Source organism: Salvelinus fontinalis, chromosome 8 (genome assembly GCF_029448725.1).
Source record: "Salvelinus fontinalis isolate EN_2023a chromosome 8, ASM2944872v1, whole genome shotgun sequence".
In the NCBI taxonomy this organism is placed as follows: Eukaryota; Metazoa; Chordata; class Actinopteri; order Salmoniformes; family Salmonidae; genus Salvelinus; species Salvelinus fontinalis.
In genome coordinates, this window is record NC_074672.1 from 38718813 (window position 1) to 38731312 (window position 12500).

Here is a 12500-nt window from a genome sequence, read left to right on the forward strand (position 1 = left end):
AGACAGAGCCCATGGGTCGAAGGTAAGAGGCTAATTAGGAATGGCTACATCAGATAGTGACTAAAGGGCATCTTTACTCATACATAAGGCATGGACAGGAACCCATGGAAAGGAACCCATGAACAGGAACCCCCCCCAACCTCTATTAACCCCATTAAACACAGCAAGGGAAAGCGACTTAGGAGGAAGAGGCAGAAGAGGGAGAGTAGAGAGGAACCTTTACGTGTGTGTAATTGGCCCATAGAGGACAGGAACACACACCAGGTGGGCATGGGTCTGTCTGCAGAATTAACCTTATAAAAGCCTCTGAAGCCATGCATGTGTGTGTGTGAGGAGTGACATCACAGCGACATGTTTAGACCGCGTTGTCTACAGTAGCCCTGTGAAGGCACAGATAGACTGACTTAGCCCAGACTAAAGAACTTGTCCCAGGTGTTCCAGTCCATTACTCCCTGACTAAACACCCTGCACTGCGTAGGAGGAGCCCTGCCTTCTGATTGGTTCCATGAGGGCTGTAATTTACAGTGTGGTCCTTGGGGGCGGGGCAGAGAGAAGCTGATGGTTACAGTATGGTCCCTGGGGGCGGGTCAGAGAGAAGCTGAGGGTCACTGCTAATTTCCTCCCCTTCTCTGGGATCCATCACTCATAATTGGCCCCTGGTGAAAGACTTCTTCCCTCACTGAAATAAAGCAACAGAAGAGGAATAGAAGAGGCCCTGACCTACCCTAACATGTCCCTGATTGATAGATTGACTGAATGGCCGACTGACTGAATGGCCGACTGACTGACTGACTGAATGGCCGACTGACTGAATGGCAGACTGACTGACTGGCCGAATGGCTGACTGACTGAATGGCTGACCAACCGACTGACTGGCTGACTTGCTGACTGACCAGCTGACTGACCTGCTGGCTGACCAGCTGACTGACCTGCTGGCTGACCAGCTGACTGAATGGCTGACCGACTGAATAGCTGACTGACTGTCTGACTTTTAATTTTTATTTATTTAACTAGGCTGACTGACTTGCTACCTGAATGACTGACCAGCTGGCTGACTGAATTGCTGACTGACTGACTTGCTGACTGACTGAATGGCTGACTGACTGTTTGGCTGGCTGAATGACTGGCTGGCTGACTGACTGACCGAACGGCTTGCTTGACTGACTGATTGACTGGCTGACTGACAGGCTGACTGACTGACCGGCTGACTTGCTGACTGACTTACTGACTGACTGGATGACTGACCGGCTGATTGACTGGCTGACTGAGTGTCTGACTGACGGGTTGGCTGGCTGACTGACCGGCTGACTGAATGACAGGCTGACTGATCAACTGACTGACTGAATGACTGACCGACTGAATGACTGACCGGCTGGCTGAATGGCTGACTAACTGGCTGACTTTAAATTTTTGGGGGCTGTTTGACTGACTGAATCCCTGATTGACTGACTGGCTGACTGAGCGGCTGGCTGACTGAACAGCTGGCTGACTGACTGGCTGACTAATTGACTGACTGGCTGACTGAGCGGCTGGCTGACTGAACAGCTGGCTGACTGACTGGCTGACCAATTGACTGACTGGCTGACCAATTGACTGACTGGCTGAATGGCTGACTGACTTGCTGACTGACCGACTGACTGATTGGCTGACTGACTGGCTGACTGACTGGCTGACTTTTCAATTTTTTTGTTTAACTAGGCTGACTGACTTGCTGACTAAATGGCTGCACGACTGGCTGGCTGAATAACTGACTGAATGAGTGACTGACTGACTGACTGACTGACTAACCGAATGGCTTGCTGACCGACTGACTGACTGACTGACTAACTGACTAACTGAATGGTTGACCGGCTGGCTGACTGAATGGCTGACTGAGTGAATGGCTTACTGGCTGATTGACTGACTAAATAGCTGGCTGGCTGACCAGCTGATTGACTGACCGACTGATTCACTGACTGGTTGACTGACTGAACGGCTGACCAGTGGTGGAAAAGTACCCAACTGTCACACTTGAGTAAAAGTAAAGATACCTTAATAGAAAATAAAAGTAAAGTAAAAGTCACCTAGTAAAATTCTACTTGAGTAAAAGTCTAAAAGTATTTGGAAAGTAAAAGTATAAATAATTTCAAATTCTTTATATTAAGCAAACCAGATGGCACCATTTTCTTGTTTTTTTAATTTACGGAAAGCCAGGGGCACACTCCAACACTGAGACATCATTTACAAACAAAGCAAGTTGTGTTTAGTGAGTCAGATCAGAGGCAGTAGGGATGACCAGGGATGTTCTGTTAAACCTCTAACGAGTCACCCTCCCGGATCCGGGATCCTCCTCATCAAAAAAGCTGACTAGCATAGCCTAGCCTAACGCGACAGGGATATCATATAATATAATTTCATGAAATCACAAGTCCAATACAGCAAATGAAAGATAAACATCTTGTGAATCCAGGGTAGCTTTCACAAAACCCACAAATAGAGATAAAATTAATCACTAACCTTGAACAACTTCATCAGATGACAGTCTTATAACATCATGTTATACAATACATTTATGTTTTGTTCGAAAATGTGCATATTTGAGGCATAAATCGTAGTTTGGCATTGCAGCCACCATCACAAATAGCACCAAAACAGCCAGAATAATTACAGAGAGCGACGTTAAATACATAAATACTCATCATAAAACATTTATGAAAAATACATGGTGTACAGCAAATGAAAGATAAACATCTTGTGAATCCAGGGTAGCTTTCACAAAACCCACAAAAAGAGATCAAATGAATCACTAACCTTGAACAACTTCATCAGATGACAGTCTTATAACATCATGTTATACAATACATTTATGTTTTGTTCGAAAATGTGCATATTTGAGGTATAAATCGTAGTTTTACATTGCAGCCACCATCACAAATAGCACCAAAACAGCCAGAATAATTACAGAGAGCAACGTGAAATACATAAATACTCATCATAAAACATTTATGAAAAATACATGGTGTACAGCAAATGAAAGATAAACATCTTTTGAATCCAGCCAATATTTCCGTTTTTTTTAAGTGTTTTACAGCGAAAACACAATATATATTTATATTAGCTCACCACAATAGCCAAACACACAACGCCATTTATTCACCGCCAACATAGCTTTCACAAAACCCAGAAATAGAGATAAAATTAATCACTAACCTTTGGACAACTTTATCAGATGACAGTCTTATATATTATCATGTTATACAATACATTTATGTTTTGTTTTAAAATGTGCATATTTAGAGCTACAAATCCTGGTTTTACATTGTGAATAAGTAGCCATGATGCACCAAATTGTCCGGAGCAATTTTGGACAGTCACGTAATCTAACCAAAGAACTCATCATAAACTTTACTAAAAAATACATGTTGTGCAGCAAATGAAAGATACACTAGTTCTTAATGCAACCGATGTGTTAGATTTAAAAAAATAACTTTAGTACAACATACAGCATGCAATATTGTGAGACAGCGCTCACCTATTCTCCGCCTTGTTGGAGCCAACATATTCCACAAAAATACGAAATAACATCATAAATATTCTCTTACTTTTGATGATCTTCCAGTCCTAGTTCCAGAATAAATCGTTGTTTTGTTTTAGAATGTCCATTTCTTCTGTCGAATTAGCAACTTTGGCTAGCCATGTGGAGGGCACATGTCCAAGAAATCTTTGCGCACTGAACGAAAAATTCCAAAATTCCCAATAAACGTAGAATAAACTGGTCAAACTCGGTTGAAAATCCTGCTTTAGGATGTTTTTCTCATATGTATCCAATAAAATCAGAGCCGGAGCATTTCGTCATGTATACGTAACGCATTTCAGAAGACAATGTTAGGTTCCCTGGTGCCCAGTTCAATACTGACAAAAGAGCGGACCTGTCACTCCAAAAGCTCTCATTCGGTCTCAGATCAAGCTAGACACCCCATTCAACATTCTACTGCCTGTTGACATCTAGTGGAAGGTGTATGAAGTGCATACAGATCCATAAATATAAGCCAGTTGAATAGGCAGGCCCTGACACAGAGCCCCATTTTCAGAATTTTCACTTCCTGTTTGGAAGTTTGCTGCAAAATGAGTTCTGTTTTACTCACAGATATAATTAAAACAGTTTTAGAAACTTCAGAGTGTTGTCTATCCAATGGTAATAATAATATGCATATTGTATGATCTAGCACAGAGTACGAGGCCGTTTAATTTGGGCACAATTTTTCCCCAAAGTGAAAACAGCTCCCCCTATTAAGAATAAGTTTTAAGTGTGTGAATTTGAGTATTTTCCTGTCCTGCTAAGCATTCAAAATGTAACGAGTACTTTTGGGTATCAAGGACAATGTATGGAGTAAAAAGTACAATATTTTCTAAAGGAATGTATTGAAGTAAAAGTAGTCAAAAATATAAATAGTAAACTAAAGTACAGATACCCCCAAAAACTACTTAAGTAGTACTTTAAAGTATTTTTTCTTAAGTACATTGATCCACTGCGAATAACTGACCGGCAGGCTGAATGGCTGGCTAACTGACTGGCTTACTGAATGGCTGGCTGGCTGGCTGACTGGCTGGCTGACTGGCTGGCTGAATGGCTGGCTGGCTGGTTGACTGGCTTACTGAATGGCTGGCTGACTGGCTGGCTGAATGGCTGGCTGGCTGAATGGCTGGCTGAATGGCTGGCTGACTGGCTTACTGAATGGCTGGCTGGCTGAATGGCTGGCTAACTGACTGGCTTACTGAATGGCTGGCTGGCTGAATGGTTGACTGGCTTACTGAATGGCTGGCTGGCTGAATGGCTGGCTAACTGACTGGCTGAATGGCTGGCTGGTTGACTGGCTTACTGAATGACTGGCTTACTGAATGGCTGGCTAACTGACTGGCTTACTGAATGGCTGGCTAACTGACTGGCTTACTGAATGGCTGGCTAACTGACTGGCTTACTGAATGGCTGGCTGGCTGAATGGCTGGCTGACTTGACTGGCTGAATGGCTGACTTGACTGGCTGGCTGGTTCTGGTAGTTGTGTAACTGTAAGTACAGCCTACACTGTGTTAGATGAACAGTATCACACTACCCAGCTGTGTCTCTCATAAAGGTCTCATCCCTCCAGGCCTCTCCGGACTAACAGCAGCAGCCCCAGTCAGTCCATTAGGCTGTAAATCACTGAGAATGTGTTCCCCCTGCAGAGAGAGAGAGAGAGCAGATATCTAAACCAGACAGACAGACAGACAGACAGACAGACAGACAGACAGACAGACAGACAGACAGACAGACAGACAGACAGACAGACAGACAGACAGACACACACACACACACACACACACACACATACATACATACATACATACATACATACATACATACATACATACATACACATACATACACACATACATACATACATACATACATACATTGGCTGACATGTCACAGATGCAGGCCAGCTCTGGAGATGATATGATGCATCTCTGTGGGTCCGGCAGGCTTACTCTTCCCCCTGGAAACAACCCCAATCCAATGCCCACCCAGAGTGTGTGTTTGTGATGATGACGGGTTGGCGTATGTGTGTTTGTTTATGTTTCTCTGTGTGTGTGTGCATGCGTGTGTGTTTGTTTGTTTGTTTGTCCTGGCATTGTTTTCTCTCCATCCAGTGATTGTAGAGGAAGAACACAGAGATGACTGTTAACGTGGTTATAACATGATTATATTAAAGTGCTATCCCAAACCAGCCCAGGACACTAATTAAACACACACACTCACATCCTCACATGTTGAACTACAGGTGTGAGTGCAGAATATATGGGTACAATAGAGGATCTAGCTCGCCTGCTCTCAGCCTGTGCTGCTATAATCAACTGTGATTGGGTTCTGAGGGGCTAACCAGCCGATTGACTAAAGTGCCCTGCTTTAGAGCCTACTTTAGGGGAGGACTGCAATCACCCTGTAATGTGTGATACTTAACATGCTGCAGAAATAACTGCCAGCTGAAACAGGAAGAGAGAGGAAGAGAGAAAGACCACAGCCAAGGCTTGTTAATATTCTGAATCAGCCTTACCATAAAACAAATAATTTACTCTTAAATATTACAACATACCATTTTAAAGTATTTACCATTTTCAAAACGGTATGTTGTACAGCCATACAGTAGGCGCTGCTGCAGTGCCAAAAGTAAGATAAAGTTACCCTTATACTGTGATCTATGGACAGTGTGCAATACCCCCTAATGGTTTAGGTTAGGATTTATCCCCCTAATGGTTAAGGTTAGGATTTATCCCCCTAATGGTTAAGGTTAGGATTTATCCCCCTAATGGTTATGGTTAGGATTTATCCCACTAATGGTTAAGGTTAGGATTTATCCCCCTAATGGTTAAGGTTAGGATTTATCCCACTAATGGTTAAGGTTAGGATTTATCCCCCTAATGGTTAAGGTTAGGATTTATCCCACTAATGGTTAAGGTTAGGATTTATCCCCCTAATGGTTAAGGTTAGGATTTATCCCACTAATGGTTAAGGTTAGGATTTATCCCCCTAATGGTTAAGGTTAGGATTTATCCCCCTAATGGTTAAGGTTAGGATTTATCCCACTAATGGTTAAGGTTAGGATTTATCCCCCTAATGGTTAAGGTTAGGATTTATCCCACTAATGGTTATGGTTAGGATTTATCCCACTAATGGTTAAGGTTAGGATTTATCCTCCTAATGGTTAAGGTTAGGATTTATCCCACTAATGGTTAAGGTTAGGATTTATCCCCCTAATGGTTAAGGTTAGGATTTACCCCACTAATGGTTAAGGTTAGGATTTATCCCCCTAATGGTTAAGGTTAGGATTTATCCCCCTAATGGTTAAGGTTAGGATTTATCCCCCTAATGGTTAAGGTTAGGATTTATCCCCCTAATGGTTAAGGTTAGGATTTATCCCCCTAATGGTTAGGATTTTGGGAGGATAAGCTGATCCTAGATCTGTAACTGTGGGCAACTTGTTATTGGAGCGAAGGGCCACCATAACATGGTTGTTTGTCCCCACCCCTGCAGTAGATCGTACTCCCATGAGGTCATAGTTTACATGTGAAGTCTGGACGGATCATTTATAATGGTCAAAGATTTTATTTAGAATAAAAAAAATCTGTATTGTAAATACATTAAAGAACGAGTGGGAGAGGGTTGTGTGAGCATTGACGCTGACGTAGCTGAAGGCCTGGACAGAGAAACGTCTGTTTTACCCCTGGCCTGTACTACTGTGACCAATACATAATGATGCATTTATTTATTTATTTGTTAATTTTCGTTATTTTGGGGTGCTTGGACACAGTGGTTCAGTTGTGGTGTGGTTTTGGCGTACATGTGTTATTCATGTTCAAACATTGCGGTTGTCTCCATCCATATTCATGCTTCTAGAAGCCAGACGGTCTGTATGGAAGTATAGTATCCTGTATCACATTCACCTCTGTAGGACACACCACCAGTAGGACACACATACTCACTCTGGGTTGATTTGTGTAGAGCACCCACTCAGCCCACTCAAAACTCTTCTCTGTCCTAGAACCCCAATGGTGGAACCAGCTTCCCCCTAAAGCTAGGACAGTCCCTGCACATCTTCTGAAAACATCTGAAACCCTACATCTTCAAAGAGTATCTTAAATAAGATATCTCAGTCTTTTCCTACTATCCCAACTAGCACTGACTTTGCTGATAACTTCTTTATTTGTGGACACATGTACTTACTACGACTGTGATATGTTGTTGTCTCACCTAGCTACAGTATCTTAAGATGAATGCATTAAATGTACGTCACTCTGGACAAATGACTAAAATGTTCATGTAGAGTTTTTCTTTAGGTCATTCTGCTATACATACAGAGCAGACTGTGTTAGTGTAATATCTAGACGTTAGTGTCTAGCAGGTTTAATAGCGGATCACCTTACGGGCGCAGCTCTTTGGCAACATGGGACACTGTCTCCGAGATGATTCTTCCTGGCAGCTCTGTCATCGCTTGCTCTGGCCTAGTTTCATTGGACGCCTTTGATGCTGAAGAGAGTAATAGAGACTGTCCCTTCACCTTCCCCCCCTCGCTTTTTCTCTGTCTAGATGATCTCTGCTTGACTGTCCACATACCGTACCTTCCATTTTCCTTTATTCTCTTTCTCTGTGTCTCTACGATCTCTCTGTATCTTATGTTTCAGTTTCTCTTTGTCCTGTGTTGTGGTCTTTACAACGTCGTGCAGTTTGGAATACCTGAATAAACTCTCTGGGATTATATGTGGAATATAAAACTGTCAAAGTCACACTTCCTAACTTCCTACATACCTCTATTTTCTCAGAAAGAACCCTTATTCTCCCTCTCCTACTCTCCCGCTCTCTCCCGCTCTCTCCTGCTCTCTCTTGCTCTCCCTCTCTCTCTCTACACAACATGTTTTACACCAGCTCAGGACAATCTGGTCACTGTTGAGTCTGATCCATATGGATGGGTAGGGGACATCTAGCAGTGGAGGCTTCTGAGGAGAGGAAGGCTCATGAAAATGGCTGGAACGGAGCTGATGGAATGGCATCAAACCATGTATTTGATACCATTCCATCTATTCTGCTCCAGCCATTACCACAAGCCCGTCCTCCCCAATTAAGGTTCCACCAACCTCCTGTGACATCTAGTGTGTTGGTAGTCTGATCTATATGGATGGGTAGGGGACATCTAGTCTGATCTATATGGATGGGTAGGGGACATCTAGTCTGATCTATATGGATGGGTAGGGGACATCTAGTCTGATCAATATGGATGGGTAGGGGACATCTAGTCTGATCTATATGGATGGGTAGGGGACATCTAGTCTGATCTATATGGATGGGTAGGGGACATCTAGTCTGATCTATATGGATGGGTAGGACACATCTAGTCTGATCTATATGGATGGGTAGGGGACATCTAGTCTGATCTATATGGATGGGTAGGGGACATCTAGTCTGATCTATATGGATGGGTAGGGGACATCTAGTCTGATCTATATGGATGGGTAGGGGACATCTAGTCTGATCTATATGGATGGGTAGGACACATCTAGTCTGATCTATATGGATGGGTAGGGGACATCTAGTCTGATCTATATGGATGGGTAGGGGACATCTAGTCTGATCTATATGGATGGGTAGGGGACATCTAGTCTGATCAATATGGATGGGTAGGGGACATCTAGTCTGATCTATATGGATGGGTAGGGGACATCTAGTCTGATCTATATGGATGGGTAGGGGACATCTAGTCTGATCTATATGGATGGGTAGGGGACATCTAGTCTGATCTATATGGATGGGTAGGGGACATCTAGTCTGATCTATATGGATGGGTAGGGGACATCTAGTCTGATCTATATGGATGGGTAGGGGACATCTAGTCTGATCTATATGGATGGGTAGGACACATCTAGTCTGATCTATATGGATGGGTAGGGGACATCTAGTCTGATCTATATGGATGGGTAGGGGACATCTAGTCTGATCTATATGGATGGGTAGGGGACATCTAGTCTGATCAATATGGATGGGTAGGGGACATCTAGTCTGATCTATATGGATGGGTAGGGGACATCTAGTCTGATCTATATGGATGGGTAGGGGACATCTAGTCTGATCTATATGGATGGGTAGGGGACATCTAGTCTGATCTATATGGATGGGTAGGGGACATCTAGTCTGATCTATATGGATGGGTAGGGGACATCTAGTCTGATCTATATGGATGGGTAGGGGACATCTAGTCTGATCTATATGGATGGGTAGGACACATCTAGTCTGATCTATATGGATGGGTAGGGGACATCTAGTCTGATCTATATGGATGGGTAGGGGACATCTAGTCTGATCTATATGGATGGGTAGGGGACATCTAGTGTGATCTATATGGATGGGTAGGGGACATCTAGTCTGATCTATATGGATGGGTAGGGGACATCTAGTGTGTTGGTAGTCTCATCTATACAGATCAAAAACATACGTTGCGTTTATATAACTGAGTTACAGTTCATATGAGAAAATCAGTCAGTAATCTATGGATTTCACATGACTGGGAATACAGATATGTGCTCCTCAGTGGCGCAGCGGTCTAAGGCACTGCAACTTGCGTCGTGGAGAGTCTATTGAAACATGGAGCTCCCAGGCGGTCTAAGGCACTGCAACTTGCGTCGTGGAGAGTCTATTGAAACATGGAGCTCCCAGGTGGTCTAAGGCACTGCATCTCAGTGCTAGAGACATCACTACCGACACCCTGGTTCGAATCCAGGATGTATCACAACCGGCCGTGATTGGGAGTCCCATAGGGAGGCGCACAATTGGCCCAGTCGTCCGGGTTTGGCCGGAGTAGGCCGTCATTGTCAATAAGAATCTGTTCTTAACTGACATGCCTATTTAAATAAAGATTAAAAAGAAAATATTCATTTGTTGGTCACAGATACCTTAAAAAAAATGGACCTCACACTGGGCCTCAGGATCTAGTCATGGTATTTTGTGCAATCAAATTGCCACTGATAAAATGCAATGTCTTCGTTGTCCGTAGCTAATGCGTGTCCATACCATAACCCCACCGCAACTATGGGGTCTTCTGTTCACAACGTTGACATCAGCAAACCGCTCGCCCACTTGACGCTATACACATCATCTGCGGTTGTGAGGCAGGTTGGATGTACTACTAAATTCTCTAAAATGACGTTGGAGGCGGCTTGTGGTAGAGAAATTAACATTCAATCCTCTGGCTACAGCTCTGGTGAACATTTCTGCAGTCGGCATGCCAATTGCACGCTCCCTCAAAACTTGAGACATCGGTGGCAATGTGTTGTGTGACAAAACTAGCACATTTAGAGTGGCCTAGGATAAGTCCTAGCTAGGACTACATTTAGACTACATTAAGAGTAGCTAGGATACGTCTTGTGTGTTGGTAGTCTGATTCATATGGATGAGTAGCTATGAGAAGTCTAGTGTGTTGGTAGTCTGATTCATATGGATGAGTAGCTAGGAGAAGTCTAGTGTGTTGGTAGTCTGATTCATATGGATGAGTAGCTAGGGGAAGTCTAGTGTGTTGGTAGTCTGATTCTAATGGATGAGTAGCTAGGGGAGGTCTAGTGTGTTGGTAGTCTGACTCATATGGATGAGTAGCTAGGAGAAGTCTAGTGTGTTGGTAGTCTGATTCATATGGATGAGTAGCTAGGAGAAGTCTAGTGTGTTGGTAGTCTGATTCATATGGATGAGTAGCTAAGTGAAGTCTAGTGTGTTGGTAGTCTGATTCATATAGATGAGTAGCTAGGGGAAGTCTAGTGTGTTGGTAGTCTGATTCATATGGATGAGGAGCTAGGATAAGTCTAGTGTGTTGGTAGTCTGATTCATATGGATGAGTAGCTAGGGGAAGTCTAGTGTGTTGGTAGTCTGATTCATATGGATGAGTAGCTAGGAGAAGTCTAGTGTGTTGGTAGTCTGATTCATATGGATGAGTAGCTAGGAGAAGTCTAGTGTGTTGGTAGTCTGATTCATATGGATGAGTAGCTAGGAGAAGTCTAGTGTGTTGGTAGTCTGATTCATATGGATGAGTAGCTATGAGAAGTCTAGTGTGTTGGTAGTCTGATTCATATGGATGAGTAGCTAGGAGAAGTCTAGTGTGTTGGTAGTCTGATTCATATGGATGAGTAGCTAGGAGAAGTCTAGTGTGTTGGTAGTCTGATTCATATGGATGAGTAGCTATGAGAAGTCTAGTGTGTTGGTAGTCTGATTCATATGGATGAGTAGCTAGGAGAAGTCTAGTGTGTTGGTAGTCTGATTCATATGGATGAGTAGCTAGGAGAAGTCTAGTGTGTTGGTAGTCTGATTCATATGGATGAGTAGCTAGGAGAAGTCTAGTGTGTTGGTAGTCTGATTTATATGGATGAGTAGCTAGGAGAAGTCTAGTGTGTTGGTAGTCTGATTCATATGGATGAGTAGCTAGGGGAAGTCTAGTCTGTTGGTAGAAATGAATTTATTTTTCCAGTGTTGGAGCTCTGTTTGCTGAGAGTGTGTTGGGAAGCGTATACAGTATCTGAGCCAGACAAAGGCTTCTCTCTCCGCTGATAGCCCTCTGTAAGGATCTCCTTCTCCCCTGGTATTCAGTCACACTTTTTGTACAACACTTCATTCACTGTAATGTAAAGGCTAGCAAGCCACCATGTTGATAATCAGCAAGCCATAAAACAGACAAAGGAAGTTGATGTGGAAACGATCAGAGACATAGACAGATGTTGGTGGTGTTCTGTAGATAGGTGATTTAAGTGATTAGTTGTCTGTGTGGCCTTTCCAAAGTACTCCAGTGGGTCACAGATCCCAAAAGATCAACTGGTGTCGTCAGATCAGGAGAGATCCATGATGAAGGCACCAGTACCTTTCATCCTATAATGGTCTCCATCTGTCCAACCACATAGAGAGCAGAGATGGGAGAGGTAAAGGAGTTGAAGTCCCTCCTGTCGCCTCGACAGCCTT

General features: G+C 43.4%; 1 protein-coding gene across 8 annotated transcripts in view; it reads left to right on the top strand.

Annotated features, from left to right (window-relative positions):
• The window catches only part of LOC129861223 (ERC protein 2-like), a 480843-nt gene that overhangs the window by 84410 nt on the left and 383933 nt on the right, over positions 1-12500 (top strand). The window lies entirely within an intron of this gene.